Source organism: Triturus cristatus, chromosome 12 (genome assembly GCF_964204655.1).
Source record: "Triturus cristatus chromosome 12, aTriCri1.1, whole genome shotgun sequence".
NCBI lineage: Eukaryota > Metazoa > Chordata > Amphibia > Caudata > Salamandridae > Triturus > Triturus cristatus.
In genome coordinates this window covers 461,943,145-461,963,535 of record NC_140595.1, presented here as the reverse complement: position 1 = coordinate 461,963,535, position 20,391 = coordinate 461,943,145, and the positions used below count along the sequence as shown (strand labels likewise).

General features: G+C 45.3%; 1 protein-coding gene and 1 pseudogene across 1 annotated transcript in view; one reads left to right on the top strand and one right to left on the bottom strand.

Moving 5' to 3' along the window:
- Window positions 1-20,391, bottom strand: part of PHKB (phosphorylase kinase regulatory subunit beta) — a 1,466,493-nt gene that overhangs the window by 958,063 nt on the left and 488,039 nt on the right. The window lies entirely within an intron of this gene.
- Window positions 14,441-15,589, top strand: LOC146776109 (uncharacterized; annotated as a pseudogene).

Below are 20,391 nucleotides of genomic sequence, written 5' to 3'. Positions count from 1 at the left end.
TCTCTAAACTCTAAAAAACATTACTTATTTTTTGTATTTAATAAACTTAAAAATTATACTACAATACATGTGTAAGTTGGTACACATACAAATATATTATCTATCTATCTATCTATCTATCTATCTATCACACTTAAAGTCAGCTTACAGAGGATTCAAAGACCTGCAATTTAAAACTATGTAATGCAATTGCTCTCGAAGTAACTCCTGCAATGTAATGGCAGTACACCAAGCAGACTACATTTAACTGATCATTTTTCCTGTCCTACTGTATGGGCGATGACGTGGGTGTTCTGGTCAGAAGCTGATAAATATGGGTGTGTGTGTTTGACAGTTTAAAAAAATATATATACGTATTTGTTTCAAAAAGGTAGTAAAGTTAGTTTCTTCCTTGCAACAAAGCCCTGAGATTACCTGCCCCAAAGACAGTTTGCAGCCAGAGTGAACAGTTTTAAATGTCTGATCCAAAAGAATGGTGCAGAAATCTACAGTATAACAAGCATTTGCAATGCAATAGGTCACACATTTGCGAGAGTTAGAGCTATTGGCGTTGTAAATTACAATGTCTTTTACCTATGTGTTCTGGTTTGGAGTGTAGTGGATGTTGTGGGTTGTATTGGAATTGTTAGTTGTGGAATTGTGTGGGGTGAAATTGTGTGGTGGAAATATGTGGTATGGTGAATAGATAGGGGGAGAGATGCACATAGTAGATAGAAAAGAACACAGAGAAGGTTAGGTAGTTTGTTCAGGAAAAGCCACAGGGGCCCAATTGCAAATATAAGTGTCAGTGGGGTACATGTGGCGTCATGGCAAAATACTGGCACCCAGTGCCACTTTTTTGCCATGGGTGTCTCTTTAAAATAAGAATTACCTTCAGTATGTCAGGGCTAAAAGCAGGCTTACAAACATTACAGCACATTCTCATTCACGCTCTCTTACATTCACTCACACACACACACTCATTCTCACTCTCAGTCATTCATTCTAACTCACTTGCACTCATCCTGACACACACTTTCTAACACTCCGTTACATTCATTTTTCTTCATTCTCATTCAATCATTTGCAATAATTATTCATCTCATTTTCACTTACTCATACTCACTTATTGACAAACATGCATGCTTAGTAATCCCTAGCGGGTAACTCCGCTCCACCAACGGAGTTCACTGAGTTTTGCCTACTGCTTACACATACGCAAGCCTTCTCTCACATAAACCCACTCTCACCTGAAAGCACAGACAACATACATTTAAAATAAAGTTTTTACTTAACTCAGCTGCCATCAGAGATCTTGTTCCAATTAATTGTGCTCCATTTTTATTACACTAATTGTAAATAATAGATGATTAATTACTATTAGTATTCAAATTGGCAAAAATTAAGAAGTGTGGAGATGTCCCTATATTATTGGCATTGATTTTGTCACCTCTGAGGCCAGTGGTAGTAAAGCCAGTGGCAGCTGTTGCAAGAGGCAAGCCAGGGGTGCAGGTAGGACCTCCTAACGATCCCTAAATTACTTCCATGATTGAGCTTGATAAACATAAATGCTTTTAAGTGGTACATCTTAGTGCCACCTCATCACTGTGGGCCCCAATGCCTGTTCTTGTACCCATTTGACGCCCACTAATATTTGACACTGACCAATTATTTCTAGTCCTTGATAATCTCCACATATCATAGCCAATATATTCCAATGGGCAAATTAATACACATTAAAAACAATTCTAATTAAATAACACACACACACATATATATATATATATATATATATATATATATATATATATACACCCCACTCACGCCTTTATTTAAATAGAGAGGCATCTGGAAGACAGATTTGTTTTATGCCTTTAAAGCATTATGGCTTTAATTTCAGCTCGCCTGTGCCCTAGCAGCTTTGAAGAACAAAAAAGCATTGCATCCTAAACGCATCCCCTACGTGCTCAGGATAGAACAAGCATCTGTGTAGAATGGCATGAAGAAACAAGCATTGACATAGCCAATAGGTCTCGCCTTTGGGACCTTGTAAGTGGTTAGCCATGCAACAGTTGTATAACTAAATACTTATAAGGTCCCAAAAGCGAGACCTATTGGCTATGCAAAGCGGTCCTGCGGCCGCGAAAGTGAGAGTAATCGCGATCACGATCAAACATCAAAGCGGCCGCGAAAGTAAAAGTAATCGCGGTAAAGCGCGGCGCGCGCGCCCGTGCACATGCACTGTAGCTCTAGGCTGGCCTGGTAGCACTTTTTGGAGCCCTCTCAATAAGTCTCGCCAGACCAGTGCATGCGCTGGGTCAGGCGAGGCCTAAAAACAGAGGGGGCAGTCTTTATGGGAGCAGTGAAAAGAGTGAATGTTTAAACCCAGAATGTCACATAAGTGGGGGGCTGGTGATGTTTATAATGAGGAGGGATTATTACTTGCACGTAATTGCAAAGGGCAAGCGAAGCTTGCAAACCTCACTTCCTCAGGGGGACCCAGAGGGTTCCGAAGGTATGCCTTGAAAAAAAAAATCTCAATTTGTTCTCTCTTCCAAGAAATCAGGAATCTCATAATCTAATGCAAACACGGCAGTGCCGTCGATTTTTAGGGCTGATATACAGGCCTATTGCTTGGGATACAGAGATCTTACAGGTCACGCCAGTCACTCAGTCTATATCCTTGCTATTCATTCACTGATGCTGAAGCCCAAAGTGTGGATCGAAATTGATGCACATGTTCAGCTTGCTACATACACTGTTCCTCAGCTCGACAATTCCAGAGATTTAATACTAGAGAGCCAGAATGATTTGTATATAGATAATTCAGAATTCAAATCGAATTAAGAGGTTGGGGAACATTTAATCGGTAACTAACCTAAGTGTCACATCTACAGAAATCATAGCTTGCAGGGCAGGAAGGAAAAATATTTGTTATTTGCAAGATATTGTTTATGGGAAACCAATGCAGTTATGGGGCGAATATGGATTGATTCGATGGAAAAGGTTGATAAAGTAAAAGCCTAAGGCATATTGTGGGGGGGCTTCCTAGAAACGGGGTAGGGAGCGGTAACAAGTAGAAGTGTACTGTAGATGGACTAAGACAGAATATATAGAGTGGAATAGCGAGGAATTGATTCGAATTAATAGGACCTTGATGATATATGCAATAATTTCATTTATTTATAGAACTTTATATAATACCACATTCAGCCACAACTAGGTATCTTGGAGCTAAAATAAATCCACATTATTACACTTTTGGTAAAACACAATACGGGTACAAAAACTAAGAAAAATACACTACCGGCTTTGGTGGAAACAGCCATGTCTTCAGCATGTATCCGCAGTAAAACTGTCAAAACGAAAGTGCACTTAAGGGCAATTTGGTGGGAGATTTGTGCAACTGACCTTGTACAGTTACCTGCCAGTTATCCCCAAAAATAATTCCATTCTTGAATCATTAGTGATAGATGCATTTGTGATTTGGGTGGGGGGGGGGGGAGGAGGTGGTGTTGAGCATGTTGGTGTAATGCCGTGAATCATAGCGGGATGAAAATGTAGTAAGAATTAGGATCTTTTTATTGAATGCCACACAAGTAATATCATTGTGTTGCAGGAAGCATAGTTGGGTGGGTCCCTTACCCGACCTCAATGTTTACAATGCTGTTCTCATGTAGGAAGGAGCAGTTCAGAAGGACATCCACGTGTAGGTTTGGCGACATTCATTACTACATATATGAACAGGAGGCTTAAATTTGAACCATGTTTTCCTATCTGCAGTACAGAGGGAATGGAGACAGGCAGGTTACCTGCAGTAATATTAATGTCTAAGGAGAGCCGGGAAGAAGGCATTACATCTGCCAAGGTTATTCCTGCTTGTACTAGAAGTGACCATTAGACCATTTCTGAAATAGTGAACAGATAATAACCTTGACCACTAACTTAGGGATACTTTCATTGGCAAGTAAGGCAGCGTTCTGCTGTGCTAGGGGTGAGGCCTGCGCTGGCTGGTTGGAGACAGGGCTGTCGCTGTCTAGTGGAGTAAGTTGCGTCTCTCAGACAGGCAGACCATCGCCACTCGAAATTAGCAGTGGCAATGTCCTCCTCTGACCGCCGCCCGCTCTCTACCATGGAGCTGCTGCGTTAAAGGCTGAGAGCTGCACGGAGCTTCCTGCCTGTGACTCTGCCCGACGCACACACGGGGACTTCTACACCTGCGGGGTGTGGAACGAGCTGGTGTGTAGCTCCCCCGAAGCTGTGCTGGCCGCCTTCACTCGGCACCACCAGCCAGAGCAGCTGAGTGACACAGATGCCCACCAGGACGTGGGTTAAGTGCTGCTAGGGAGAAACTGTTTGGAATGGCAGAAAGGACGTAAAAAAAGAACCACCTCTGCACAGCCTTCTGGACCTTGTTATATCACTTCCTGTAACCGGATCACTTCCAGTAACCTGGAATCAGCCATAATGCCACGTATCTGTGGCGCAGTTCCAAAGCCCCCCAAAGCAAAGCATGGTGGGAGCATGTCCACATCTCCGGTTAAAAAAGAAGCCCAATCCTGCTTAAAAGGAAGCCCAAAACCTACATTCTTACCAAAAGAAGCCCAACTGATGGTCAACATCAAAACTTTGCAAAAAGACTAAAATAATAAGAAAATAAGCAATGAAGCAGGAGGCACGGGAGGCAGCACAAACACAACTGTGGCATTAAGAGGAGATAGAAGGGAGGAATGCTATATGCAAATGTAAGCCTCTATGGCACAGAAGCTGAACACAGGCAAACAGTAACAGAGCAGGAACCCAAGAGAAAAATAGTCTTCCAAAGAACATTTAAAGAACCATAGCAAAATGAGACAATACTTAGTTCCTGCTGCCTGGGAGGAACGGAAGATAAAAAGGAGGAACAAAGAGGCAGGACTGACCACTAGAAAGCAAGGATTTTTAAAGGACACTGACAGACAAATAAAAAGCAAAGGCAAGCAATGGGTGGAGTTGGAACACCGCTAACCATACACAACAGGTCACTAAGTGACAGCACAAGCGCTGTCTACACTCAACCTAAAAAGGGTGGTTCTCCACAGGACAATGCTTTACAGGGTCAATTTCTAAAATTTGAGAGCTTAGGGCCTACACTGCTCTCTGTAAGTCTGCCTGACGTAAAAGGTGTTCATGATATGTAGGGAAAAAGCTGGCAGGAAGAAGCAAAGGCCTGTCAAAAACAAAAGTAATTTTCAAAGTCCTCAGGAGCAAGGAACAGGCAAGGAGGTGTGGTCATCCACACACTGTATTTTCCCTACTGCTTCTATAGCCGATATTTCTGGGCCTTGCTACACGCGAGAAGGGAGTGAAGGGGCTGACGATATAAGGGTGCAAGGTGCTGTATTAGAGGTGAAGTTATTAAATTTTGCGTTTATAAAAGTCACATTGGTACACATTTCTGAGGGGTGCCAACTTACTAAACGGTTACAATGTTGGCAATGCCATAAAAAATACATGCCTGGGACTGGTATGAAAAATAATTCATTTGCATTTATGAGTGGGTTTAGGCCCCTTGTGACTTGCCAAAGTATTTGTCTCCTAATATTAAATGGTCTTATAAGGGTATGTATGTTGAAGAGTATGGGCAAGGCATAACAATATTCTGCCTCAACAAGGTACTCTTTATTTAACATTAAACTCAACTGTAACGCATACTTAAGTAACACCTAAGATTAATAGCTATATGACATAGCTACAACTAACTGCAGAGTATTATTACAGGCAAGCTACCAATTCAGCCTATGTAATCAATCTAAGTAGCTCAACTGTTTGAAATGTTGTAAAAGTAAACCCTACAGAAAGCAAAAGCAGTTTAAGGGTACTACTGTCTCAACAAAAAATTCTCCGATACGTTTCAACTGAGTTAGCAGTTCTGATTTATCTTCTCTAACATAAGCAGGCAATGGTAATTTCAATATGATGTTATATTACTATCAATATTAAGTATGATATTTTAATCCAGCATATAAAATATACAACTACTACAGTCAGGCAGCTTCAAGCATGTCTTGGCTTGGACTTTCAGCTAACTTTCTATCGTCTCATCTCATCTCATAAGAGGGACCACTACCCAAAGTGAAAGTGAAACAATTAGAGACTGACTGAAATAGAATGTTTTAGCACCCCTTCCAGAGTTCTATGAGGTCTTCTAGAATTTGCAGCACTTATGTACACAAATTTCATAAGAGCAGGTCCCGTACAGCCAGGGATATGTCCCAGACATTTTTGTTAAATGTCATAAGAGTTATTTACCACTAACTAGATCTAGTATGTTTAGGCACGTACATCAAATATACCATACGTGTTCTGTAACAATTATGCACTATGACCGCCAGGGGATCAGGCACAATCTTAAATTCCTTAGCCGCCTCTCATACAGTGTAGCCTCCCCTTTCCACCTTGCAAACCTTTTGCTGTCCAATCCAACACTGTTCACTTTATTTACACGTACTTCTGAGACATCCTCGACTTGCTGTTGTCATTCCCAATCTCCCTCAACTTGTGCTTTAATCTTCTACACTAAACAACTCTTGAAGAGTCCCCCATTTCTCAGTACGTAGATTTGATCAGTATAATTTCACATTCACATGGTCAACTAGGGCAAAACACTTCCAAATTACTATGACACGAGAGCCACTGTAAGGCCTGGTTGGAAATGGTCTTATGATCTCGGCCTCTGAACAATACAAACTCTTATTTTGGATTATGTTTTTGCAGCAAACTCTGGCTTGAAACTAGTTCCAGATTACCAAATAGGCAAAGTAGGCACAAGGCCTATGAGCCCCACTCCTTTTAGGTGCCCCACGACAACGGATCAAAATAATATTGATTTGATCAACTCTAAGAAACGAAAACTTTACATTAAAGACTTAATAGAGAAACTACTGTATTAATGTAATGTATCTATTAACAACAAAGTACATAAACCAGAGACATCAGATTCACGTAAAAGTTTGTCTCCTAAAAGCTCATCTTCTGGCAGCTGTCAGTTGGTAAAAATAACTGGTGCATGCTACGTACATGTAATGTACAGTAGCGATGGTCATCTCCATCTAGCAGCTGACGTGCACACTACTTACTTAAATGTTAGCCCACTTGCGCGCACGCATGAGAAATCTCCAGAAAGTAAGCGAGTTAGTGTGTCACGAGTTCCCACCGAGTCCGAGTAGAATCGTTAAAGTTAATTTTGTGTAATAAAATTGGTTTTATTAAAATTGTTGGTTGGTAAGATTAAAAACATTTTAGGAGATAATTTGCTAGGGGGGGGGGGGGGGGGGGGAATTTCGACTTCCTAGGGGCCTCCACAGGGTTTAATCTAGAATTGGTTAAAACCATATATAATTTGCATTGCAGTAGTCCAAATTAGATACCAAAGTTGCTGGCACATATTTGCTTAAAGAAGGGAGGCGTGCCGTCCGATGATATAAGACTTTACAATGGTCACTGCTTAGATTGACTTCTTCTACAGTGACAGAATCTAATGAAATTCTGTGGCCCATAGGTTTAACAACATTTTTGGCCTGCCTGTATGTGGACTAATGTAGATTTTGGTGCTGCTGATTTTCATGGTTAATGCTGTTTAATTCCAATCAACAGGCTTGTATTAAGCTGTCCGTGTCGCAGAAGCAGCAATGCACAATGAGCCATGTGAGATAGTTGTGTCTTTTGATTGCCCCCTTAGATCCTTTTCATTAGCCCAGAGCCCCAGCCGAGAGTTCTTTGTACACATTTGTAAAGCCAGTCAACGAATTGGACAACTTTTGACTAAGGTCGCATGGGCATATTAAAATAGCATAGAGAAGCAATAATAGCCGTTTTGTACTGCAAGTAGAAAGAATTATTTAAGGAGTAAAGTCAATATCTGACCAGCAGCGCTCAGCATCACATGGTGCTCAACTCCAACAGTTTAAGAATCAGCAGAAGTAACTTGAAGGACAGGTTATGTTATGGTGTGCTGTTTGAGAAGCCATTTCTACAAATTGATTCATATAGGATGAAGACAATAAAGATACTGGATATAAAAGATTGCGGGACGTCTAACCAGATTACTCTTAAGTAAACCCTTCACAAAGTACGCATAAATACAGAGGGATAAAGGAAGGAAAATACAACAGAGAAATTCACTTTCCTAAAGAGAATAGATACAAATCAAAATAAAATATCATTTTCATTTGACGAATTCTCCAAAAACCAAGGAGCCAACAAAAAATGTTGATGGAGGAGATAGTCTGAGAAAATGGTCTACTTGAAAAAACATAAATAGTACTTAAAAACAAGGCAGAATCTTTGGGTTAAGGATAATCCACAAAAAAAGGCAAAATCTCTGGGTAAAGGATCATGTCTAGATGAAAAGACCACCCATTTTCCAACTGCACAGTGTGTTAGGTCAAAACAAGTGAATGCACTGTACAAAATCCTACATAACACAGGACCAGAATACGTGAACAGCAGCATACACTTTAAAAAACCCATCTGACACCTAATATCTGCCTCACTCGCACACACTCCCCATATCCATAAAAGCAAAACTGGAGGTCGATCATTCTCCTAAATTGCACCCAAGACATGGAATGACATCCTTCAACACATCAGAGCCTCCTCCTCCCTTCTTGAGTTCTGCAAGAAGCTGAAGACCTGGCTCTTCATATAAGCACCTTTGGACCACACACCTAAACACAGTGCTCAAATGCCTTGATACCCTCTCGGGTCATTAGTGCACTATACAAATCAACATAACATAAGTGTACAAAAGAAAAAAGGTGCCCTCACTCAGTTACATGCACAATAACTAATCAATAAGGATTCTGATAAAGAACGCAAAGCAAATCAGATGAGCTTGAGACTGCTAACAGTATCCGTTCATAAGGCATGACATACATCAAGGACATGAACATTTATCTGCTGGAGGAGCATCAGAAAAGAAATTATCCTGAAACGCAAGACAAGCTTTTATAACCACATCTACATGACAATATGCGTCCCTTGCCAGACGAGGCCGCGCGGAGATGAATTGAGGAACAAGTGCAAATTCAGTTGTCTGCAGCTGATGAGATCAGAGCAGCGAAACCAATCTCAGAGTAACAGCCTCACTGCCTGAGATGGTTACAGAAGATACTTTTCAGCCAGAAGCTGGCGGGAATCTCAGCAAGAAAGAAAAAAGTAATTGTTTGTCGAAATTAACTATGAAAGCAGTTTTTCTCCTTACCTCTTTAACTCAATTTGCAAGCAGGTATGTTTTTATAATGCAAATTGACCATCAAAAGAAAAGTTTATGCATTAATTCTCCAGGTACGCAAAGCAAGAAGAATGATGCAGATATAAATGAGGATTTTGTTGTCAGATGCTCATGGGCGAAACAGGCAAATAATGTGGCCCTAAATTGCAAATAGGGTGTAAGACCCAGCAGTTTTGGGTTGGCTGAGACACACCCATGGACATCAATCAGGGGTCGCAACTGCGACCCCAGGCCACCCGTTGTGACCCCTCCCACCTTACTTGACCCCTTGGTCAGTGTAATCATCACTCACTTCTCACTCTTGTTTCCAGCCTCCTGGGGCCGGCCAGCCAGTGCTTATGTGGACTCAGCGGTTATTTAAAAAAAAAAAAAACAACATGACCACCCCCTAGTGGTGTGTTCGTGCACAACGAGACCACCCCAGTGGTGTGTTTGCTCACAGGGCCGTCAATCTGTAGGAGCGCGTAAAAGCGCTACCAATTACGGCTCTTGTATAATATCACACCAATCATATCACTTTGTCCTGCCCGTGCTCCTCACCCACCCTCCCACCCTCACCTCGTCACACACCACAGCTTCTCCTCCTTCCTAGTCGTCAGATGACCTCGTGGTGGTGCTCTCTCTCGGAGGCTGTGCAATGCATGTCCATTGTGCAGAGGGCCCCAACCTAGGCCAGCAGCTAAGCCAAACCCGGGGCCAGGTCGAATCCGAAACCAACCAACAGCCATTGGTAGTAAATAATGGCCCTTACTGCCTGGCATAATTATTTGTTTTGCCCTGTCCGGCACCTCGCTTTTGTTCCTCTCCTCCTGCGGTAGGTTCCCGCACTTTGGCCAACATCATATGTCAGATGAAAAGTGTTGAGTGAAGGTAAGAATCAGTACCCCATTAGCAGTTGTCCCTGACACCCAGGGTTGGATTGGCAAAACGGGCATTCGGGCAACGGGTGAAGGGCCAGTGCCTGAGGCCCAGTTGTGGGCTTTTTTATCCCATGGTGTGCCCGTTTTGAAAGGTTTTGCGGTGCGCTGACCTGTATTGTCTGGGATCGCCAGTGGCTTTGTGGGGCATAAGCACACTCTCAGAAAGCTTGCAGGAGGAGCAGACAAAATGTTGTAAACTCACCACGTTAGGTGGGGCTGGCAGCATCATTACATGTCCTCTCCCTGGCTGGCCCATAGAGTATGGGGCTGGCTTGGGTCACCCGTGGACACAATGTGTGCAGATTAAGGCCGACAAAGGGGGGAGAATGAGTAGGACCAGCATCGCTGAAACCCAGCTGTGAAGAGTCTATAGACTGACTTACACACGCATGACTCATTGGCTCTGTATTGTGTGTGACGGAAAGCGCTCTAACACCCTACACTACTGGTATGAGTTGCGCTATAAAAGAATGAAACATATGCGAGAGAGGGGCTAACAAAGATTGTCGCACTGTGCACCACCAGTGCTAAAGCCAGCCAAGCCTAAAAAACACCACGCAAGTTACACGTACACTTACAAGTCAATCATGCATATACTATCGAGGAGACCAAAGTAAATAAAACCTCTTCTGAATGATTATTTTTAAATGTATATTAACTTGCTGTGCTTACCTTGAAGGCGTGCATGCATTTAGAAGCGGTGCCGATGAGAGCTGCAGTAGCAAGAAGCCACCAAAAAAAACTTCGACAAACATCAACATCTCTTTTTGCTTAAAACTCTCACCACACCCATCTGCGGCCCATTTCATTTAATTAGAATTGGTTAGCTAAAACATATATGTTGTTTATTTTCAAAACATTTAATATTAAAAACACTCCAATATTCTGCATTTTAAAGTTCATGCAAGTCATGCCTACCATCAGACTGTTTCAGGAGATACATTGGCCCTTCCACCAGGTTTCAAAGGAGCATACGATAAAAAACTTTTTTTTTTTTTAAAGCTGTGAAGAGCCAATTTTTTTTACCGCATTACTGTATGAGGCCAGCAGCGTTGTTCATCTGACCCTCCCAGCACATGATAGATGTGGATTGGGATCCTGAGCAGCCCTGATGTGATGGGCCATTTCACAATTTCACCTCCTTGCCGGAACCCACTTCATGTTGCCCTTGACCCTGCCCTGTCAGGCTCTCTGCATGTGTCCTGTAGCAGTGCTGTCCTTGAAAGCCCACATACCTTGGGAGTATCGGAGAGGAGGAGGAAAAGCAGAAGAACTAGGAGAAAACTTAATGAGTGAGGGGGCAGAGAAAGGGTAGAGGAGATCCTTGAGGAGAAGAGATAGAGCAGGTAAGGTGTGGGATAGGAGGGAGAAAAATACAGAGCTAGGGCTATGAAAAGAGAAAGACACAAAGATTAGAAAGATAATGCTGGATGAAAAGAGTACAATTGTGGCAAAGAGAAAGGAGTACAACAAGTGAGTGGAAGAGAGATCAAGAAAATAGAAACAGTGAAAAAGTGAACACAAAGAATGAGAAGTAGTGAGATCAAGAATGGTGACAGGGTAGAATAAGAGAATTTTGTGTGTGCATGTGCATAAAAGAGGGAGACCGAGAAATAAGAGAAAGAGTAGCAAGGCCATGTGCCTCACTAGCTGTGCTTCCTGGGGATGTGCAACTGGTCTGCTTCAATTGCTGGCGCTGCTGCTGAGACTAGACTTGATACACTGACCTGTTTAACTGTAGTGTGTATTTGTAGAGGATGGACAAAGTGCCTTCATAAAGCACTTCACTTTGCATTTTTGTAAGCACTGTCTGTAGAAGTGTCACTTTCACCTAATTGAAAAGTAATCAATATTCCAACCTCAGAAGGATGGTTTAGTTTTGCTTTTATTAGAACACTTCACCTGCAGATCACAGCAGATATCATCAGCAGACAACTCACTGATTACTCTTGCAGGAGCACATCACTAGTAAGAGATTCAGCGCATCCTTGAACTCTTAGTAGGGCTGTTGGCATGGCCTCTACACTCACTGCTGCTTATGTCCTAGAGTTCAACAGTGAACCAATCTAAGCATGTCCTTCCCCAAACTTTGGAGCAGACTAGGCTGTTTATAAAACATATACTATATTCAATGAGTACTGTCACTTCTAAGGAGGTAGCACTGGCTGCCACTTAAAGAGACTTTTAAGAGGACTGCAAGGGCATGTCTAAACACATTGGTAATGCTTTAATGGGGCAATACCTGAAATTATAATAAGGTTCTTAATAATGTTGGGGGTTGCTTTTGGTACTTAAGCCATCCCCAGCAGTAAGGGACATTCAAGCTCCCGCCTCACCCCACTATGGCTGGTCCATCTTCCTCACTCTCCAGCCTGCTAGAGCAAGAAAACAAAGAGCCAGAGACGTTTTAAGGAATGAGCTATGTGGACAATTGCAAAGACCCCTACCTTCCAAGATCCCTTCTGATAAAATGCTCTCTCCCTCTTTTTTCTCACCTCGGACTCATTAAACATTAAAACATCTCTCTCTCCCTCTCTCTCTCTGGCAATATCCGACTGTGTCTCTCTTATCTCTCAATGGTAAAAGCAGTGCATGGTGAGGGTGCAAGAAATAGGTACTTCAGGGTGAATTGTTTTGTAAGGTTCAAATGGTATGTTTTACATGACATTGGCACGTAAATATAACATCCAGTGAATTTCTAAGGTTTTGTTAATGTAAAGTTATATATTCTTACAATTCCTAACTATAATGTCACTTTAAACTTTGTTTATTTCAGTGAATTTCTAGGGTTACTGTAACGTAAATAAGATGTCCATCGTAATGCACAGCAGGGGGACTGGACACAGGGTCTATTGTGCTGCCCCCGTCCAAACCTGCAGCCTCTAACCCCCCCTCCTCCTTGCCCTCCATTGTCCAAGTCCATACTCCTTCCACCATGTCCAGCACTGTGTGGCCGTTGTTCTGCCACTGCCTTTCCCATCTGCCCTGCACAGTTAGCTTGCTGCCCCTACCCACTGTCTCCCTGCCCTCTGTTGTCCGAGTCCATGCACCTGCCCCTTCTCTCCTGCCCTGCATGGTCGGATGTTTCCTCACTGTCTGGTGTCTGATGTTTCCTCACTGTTCAGTGCAGTATACACAGTATACAATGCCATGCACAAACCCTTTTTTCTGTATGTTTGACATTTTAGCAGTGGAATTGCTGAGTTTATCTGCAAACAAAGGTAGACAGAAAAATGTAATGCCCTACTACAAAACCCAAAGATCCAAAACAAAGATCAATATTGGATTGGTTTACTAAAAAAAAAAGCAGTACTGAAGAGAGTCTTACAGGTTCTAGTGAAGGCAAGAGAACAAGAGTTGTCTGATGCTGCTCTGTCTAGCAGTGAAGGCATATGCTCACACTCTTATGATATCCCTGAAACATCTGCTGCCATGACAGAGGCTTCTTCCTAAGCTGATGATAGTTCTGCCATTGTTGACATTACTGATATTTCTTCACGTGCTGACAGTTCATTTCACACTGAGTTTGAAGATTCATCTTCTTATGTTGTCAGCTTAGACAACAGTACTTCCCTGGCTGGCCTTGCTGACTGTTTATCATCCTATGATGTTAATACAGCCAGCTCCTTTTTGAGGAGTGACATAATAGAGGCACCTTAAACAAATAAACTAGCCAAACACCAACATCAAAATCCAACCCGGCAAGTGAATTCTTGGCAGACGACTTGTCACTGAATCATCATAGCAACCAGGTGCAACCAAAACTTCAAACATTCCCCTTAACTGCATGCTGTAGGTTTAATGGGGATTACAAAACACATCCTTGGGTAGAGTATTCAGTCAGTAAATATGCTGTTTAATGTTTTCCATGCAGGTATTTTAGTGCTGGTTCTGTGGGAGGAGAAGGCCGTGAACCTGGCAATGGTGCATTTGTGGATATTGACATCAGTAACTGGGAAAACCTTACTCGTTCTTTATCCAAACATTCACAGTCAGAAGCACAAATCATCAGTTATTGCTTGGACCAAAAGATTACAGCAGTCTACAAACCATCAACAGTCATTTTCTTCCATGATAGTAATATTTGCAGAGCAAGAAATGGAGGAGAACAGACATGTGGATCAGCTGCTTAACGTAGCAAGTTTCTTAGGTCATCAAGGGCTTGCATTCCGTGCCACGGATGAAACAGAGCATTCTCGCAATAGGGGACATTTCATTGAAATATTAGAGATGATTTCTGATAAAGATGAGTGGTTAAAATAAAAAAATGTCCAGGAGGTATGGGCAATATACCTCTACCGCTACGGATTACCAAACTGACATGGTATCTATGGTGGCAGCGATTGTCCGTGGGTGTACTGTCAAAAAAGTGACAAAATATTTTGTGGTGCTAGTTGATGAAACCAAAGAGGTCTCGCATACAGAGCAATTGCGTTTTATTATATGCTTTGTTGATGGTGATTGAAATGTTCAGGAGAATGCACTAGGGTGTTATCATATGGCGAAGTTAGATGCCTCCAGCCTTGCTGCAGCCATTGTTAAAGCAGTACAGGAAGCTAAACTCGACGGGAAGAAATGTGTTGCACAGTGCTATGATAGAGCATCCATTATGAATGGCTGTTTTAATGGTGCCCAAGCAAAAATAAGAGATCACATCACAGGCAATTTATATACAGTCATGCCCATTGCATAATCTTGTGTTAGTGTAAACAGTAACTAACAGACAACCAGTAAAACATATATTTTTAACATTGCAAGCAGTTTATATTTTCCTTTAAATAAAGTTCACTAAGGCATGAACTCTTTGTAAAAGCTCAGAAAGACAGTAATCTGTATGTAATGAAACTAGAAAGATTCTCAGATAGGAGGTGGTTTTGCTGGTACTCCTTGGTTAGAAACGTACAGATGAGATTTGAGGCTATTATAGTTCTCCATATAATAAAAATCACAGCAACGTGACAAGGAGGCTAGTTCAGAAGTGAAAGGACTTCTTAAGAACATTGACAACTTTGATTTCTTGCTTACATCACAGTGTATGGACCTCATTCTACGAAAGATTCACAGACTATCCGAAGTACTACAGAGCAAAGACGTTGACTTACCGAGAGAATGGGATCTAATTAAGTCAACAAGAAGTGATTAGGGGAAACTCCATCAAGACAGTCAGTGGACCGAATTGTTGAGGCAGGCTAAGGACTTAGCAGAGCAGTGTGGAGTTCAAATTCAAGAAAAATCCAATCCAAGGGCTCCACCTTTGAGACACCATAAATTGAGTAACAAACTGACAGATTATTTTCTCAGTACCTCTGTAGGGAAAAGATCCAGCCATTTTGATGTCTCAGAAAGTCAAACTCCACTGTCTGAGTGCTTAAAACAAGAAGTTTATTTCTCTACTTTGGATAGATATTTAAATTAATTTGATGCTCGATTTGTCTGCTGTCAGAATGTTCACTCCAAAAGCAGCAACAAGCTATTGTTGACAAATATCCAGAGGCTGTAGTAGACGGAATTTTTCGACAACCCCAACTGGAAACCGTAAAATCGTACATTTCAGCCAAGAATGTACCAGGTATTCACTCTGTCAGGCAGTATCTCATTTATCCAGTGGTCTTTCCTCAGGTTTTTGATCTTTTTCATCTAGTTCCTATATTACCTATTAGTACTGCTACAAATGGGAGATTCTTCTCCTGTATGAAAAGGGTAAAAAATCATTTGCGCAATAAATCTGGAGATACGAGACTCAGTAATTTATCGATAATGCCTTGTGCACTTAATGAGGTTAAGCAGCTAAATTTGAATGAAGCCCTCAACAGAATTGCTGACATGCGCCACCAGAGGTATCCTCTTAAAAAATGAGCTGGTCCTTTCCCTCGTTCAGAGAAGCAGACTCACGCTTTGCAAGGCAACCAACAGTTACTCTTCTATCAGTCTGTATTCCCCTTGAGGTCTATGCCACCTCATGAAATCTGCCAGTGATCAAAAGAAAATATCCTATGCAGGAGCACGAAGACAGCAGCTACTACACAGCCATGCAGTATCAGCCTTCTCCTGATGGCCAGGCAAAGAACAGTTACTCCTCAATCATTCTCTAATCCCCATGAGGCCTATGCCACCTGATCGTAGAAATCAGTAACCTGTGAAGGGCACGAAGAGAGCAGCCACCACGCTTCTAAGCACTATTGGCAAAGCACCAACTTGCTGTCCATTTTGTTTCATTCTGTCACAGTGGATATACAAGCCTCATCACATCAGTTTGTCATGTGTAGGAATATGGAACCAGTATTACACAGCACTGTTAGCCACCTTGATTTCCTGTAGCCAAGCACTTGCTGTCCACCTATTGTTCTCTCATCAAGACTGGCAATTATCAGTACAGCAACTATTCTTTGTACGAGCTAGTATCCTATTCACAGATTTCTATACCGTATCTGTGGCACTGACAGCCTATTCTGGATTTCATATTAGCTGAGCATCAACTTACCCTCAAGTCAGTCTCTACATCCAAGGATGCCCCAATCATCACCAGAACTAGCAACTGCTCATACCAACGGGTAAATTTCTAGATGGGGACATGTGCACTGTTGGCTCTTTCTATCCACCCAGTCTGCGCCTTCTTTCCAAGGAAATGGAGCAGCAGTATCTCTTATCAATAATGCAGTATCGATGGAGGAGGAGCCTAGCGCGCAACCAAGATGGCCGCGTAGGTGCGAGGCTCCCGAGGACCTCCGCGACCTCCTGAATTAATCCTGGCGATATCCTGTCCTTGTTGAGGGGACTGTGTTGGGGAACCGGAGCTGAGGCGCCACCCGTTTTTTGGGCTCGAATCGGACCCCGAACGCCGGTGGGAGCATCGATCGAAGGTTGCGGCCTTCTCCTCGCCGGCCCCCCGGATTGGAGTAGTGGGGCGATCCGGGGACAAAGTGAATAACAGCGGCGAGCGGGGCTGGGCGACTGGCGTACCCCGCACTTTCACTTTCGCTTTTGCGCCCTCCTAGCTCTCAAGCCGGGTCGGGCTGCGGAGCGGGGTGCGGTGGCCTTGTCCAGGAGCCCGGCTGACCCGCCGGCGGTGGGTTGACCCGCGGTTCGGTGGTCGCCCCTGCCCCCCCCTGGCACCCGTGACTGGTATAGCGGCCCGTTTGGGGAGCTTGGCACGACTGTGGAAGAGCCAGCATGTCCACCAAACAAGATGGCGACCGGGCGAAGGTGAAGACGACCCGCCGTGGCACGGCGCACCAGGCCAACAGTATGGACCGCTACACGCTTCAGAAGGGTTCTCCGGAGACATCGAGTGCATCCCCGGTGGGCCCGATGGAGGCATCTGCTCATCCAGGGGATCTGACCCTCCGGGACGTCATGGGCGCCATTGCAGAGATGAAGGCCTCAGTGGACCAGCGTTTATACACCTTAGCGCAAAAAATAGACTCGGTCCTTGTGGATGTGAGCCTTGTGAGGGCAGACTTGTCCAAAACAAACGACCGAGTCGACTCCCTGGCCCACACCACGACGAGCCTCACGACAGACGTGGTGGCCCTCCAGAAGGAGGTGCGCCGGCTTGGCCAGGCGAGCGCCCTGATGGACCGGCGATTGGAGGACTCCGAGGGTCGGGCCCGGAGGAATAATGTCCGTATTGTGGGGGTCCCGGAGGGACGAGAGGCGGAGGCGGCGGATCTCTTCGTTGAAGATTTGATCCTGACCCATCTCCAGCCCCGGGGGCTGAGTAAGCTTTTTGCGGTGGAGCGTGCTCACCGGGTCCCCGGGGGCAGATCTAAGACTGGTGCCCCGCCGCGGCCGCTCATCGCCCGGATTTTTAATTTTCGGGACAGAGATGCTATCCTCCAGACCTCCAGGCAACAGGGACCGGTCAAGCTTGACAACATGGAGATACATTTCTACCCAGACTTTACTCCGGCGGTCCAGAAGCAGCGACAGAGCTTTCTTGGGGTTAAACGTCGCCTAAGGGATCTGAACCTCAAGTACTCAATGCTCTTTCCAGCCAAGCTGAGGGTAGAGGTGGATGGTCGCACGCACTTCTTTGACCGGCCCGAGGCGGCTGGGGACTGGCTGGACACTCTGCCTGGAGATCGGGGCCGGGGGGGCGGGGGGGGCGCGGCTGGCGTGGAGGGCCCGCCGGATCAGAATTGAGGGGTGACTTAATAGGCCTTGCTCTGGACGCTGTTCCTTCACCATTTATTGATTGCGTATGTTCCCCTCCTATGGAGGTTGCGTGGGGTCTGTTGGGGGCTTCCCTCCTCCTCTGGGGGACTAGTTAGTATTTAGCTATGGGGCGACAGGCACACTGCACTTTGGGGGGGCTGTCTGGGCTCATGCAGGGGTGCAGGGAGGGGGGAGTTCTGTTGGGACCGGGGGGTGGGGGGGGGGTGTTGTTTGTTAGCACCGCAGGGCAAACCCGCTACTATGTTCTTGTTATTAGGATGCTCGATGGGGGACGACCGATTGATTCGACGTATGATGGGGGGTAGGGATTTGACTGTGTTGTCATGGAATGTTAACGGCCTGGGGGATAGGATTAAGCGTGGTGTGGTCCTGCAGTACTTAAAACGTATTTCACCAGATGTTGTCTTCCTGCAGGAGACGCACCTTATAGGTAACTCCTTTCATGCAATGAATCGGCGGGGATATCGTTTGGTGGCGCATTCCGGCTTCACCTCGGGCTCGCGGGGGGTGGGTATTATGATCAAGAACTCGCTCCCGTTGGAGATTGATGAGGTGCGCCATGATGAGAGGGGACGCTACACGGTTCTGGTGGGAAGAATGGAGGGTAGAGTGTTTATCTTTATATCCGTTTACGTCCCGCCTGGGTTACAAGTCACCACATTCGCGGACCTGGGGCGCCTCCTTCTGGACCTTCCGAGTGGCCTGCTGGTGGTTGGAGGGGACTTTAATGCGGTAGCCTCTGGGTCTATGGATCGCCATCCCCCTAGGGACCTCCCCCGGGCACAGGCGTGGCTGCCCGGCCTTCTGGACACGCTGGGCCTGGTGGATTGCTGGCGATTAAAGCATCCCGAATTGCGACAGTACACTTTCCACTCGGGTGCCCATGGTAGCCTTTCGCGGCTTGATTACATCCTTGTCCCGGCGGCCCATGCAGGGAGGGTGGGGGAGGTGCGCCATCTAGCACGGGGTATCTCAGACCACTCCCCATTGTTGTTGCATTTCGATGTCTTCCCGAGGGGGGATGGCAGGGTGGCCCCAATCAATGCATGGTATTTGCGTGACCCCACCATTCGTGCCGATTTGATCAAATCCTTACAGCGATATTTCGACGAGAATGTGGGGTCGGTCTCTTCCGCCATCTCCCTGTGGGAGGCTTTCAAGGTAGTCCTTAGAGGGGAGGCCCTCTCCTTTATCTCCCATGCCCGGCGGCTCGAGCGGGAGGAGGTGACCCGGGTAGAGGCCGAGATTGCAGAACTGGAGGGTGACCTGGGGAGCGGGGTAACAGACGCCAAGTTGCATGTTCTACACCTAAAGCAGGCGGCCTATCGGGCCCTCGTCACGGAGGCGGCCAGGGGCCTCGGTAGGGAGCAGCAGGGGCGATTGTATGATGTGGGTGATAAGGCTGGCAAATTGATTGCGTGGTTGGATAAGAGGGAGAGAGCGAGCCGCGTGGTGCCTGTGATTGAGAGTATTGATGGTGCGTGTGTCACCGAGCCGGAAGCCATTGTCTCCTGCTTCGCGGATTATTTCCGCGACGTCTACTCCCCGGTTTCCCCCTGCTCGGAGGAAGATTCCCATGCCCTGCTTCGGGACATCGCACTGCCCTCCCTAACGGTGGAGGACAGGGATTCGGTTGACGCCCCTCCCACCTCGGACGAAATTGCCTTGGCTATTCGCTCGGTTGCATCCGGCAAGGCCATGGGCCCCAATGGTATTCCCATCGAGCTCTACAAGCTACGCCCGGATGTGTTGGCGCCCCACCTGCGCGCGATGTTCCTGGCGGCCCACTCGCAGGGTTCCCTTCCGCCGGACCAGCGCCTGGCCACAATTGTGGTGATCCACAAGGAGGGGAAGCCCCGTGAACGGGTCACATCCTATAGGCCGATTTCGCTTTTGAACGCGGAGCCCAAAATCCTTGCCAAGGTGTTGGCCAACCGGTTGGTTGGCGTGGTGGGCGACCTGGTCCACCAAGACCAATCTGGCTTTATACCGCACCGCAACACGGCGCTCAATCTGCGGCGCTTGCACGGGGTGCTTGCACGT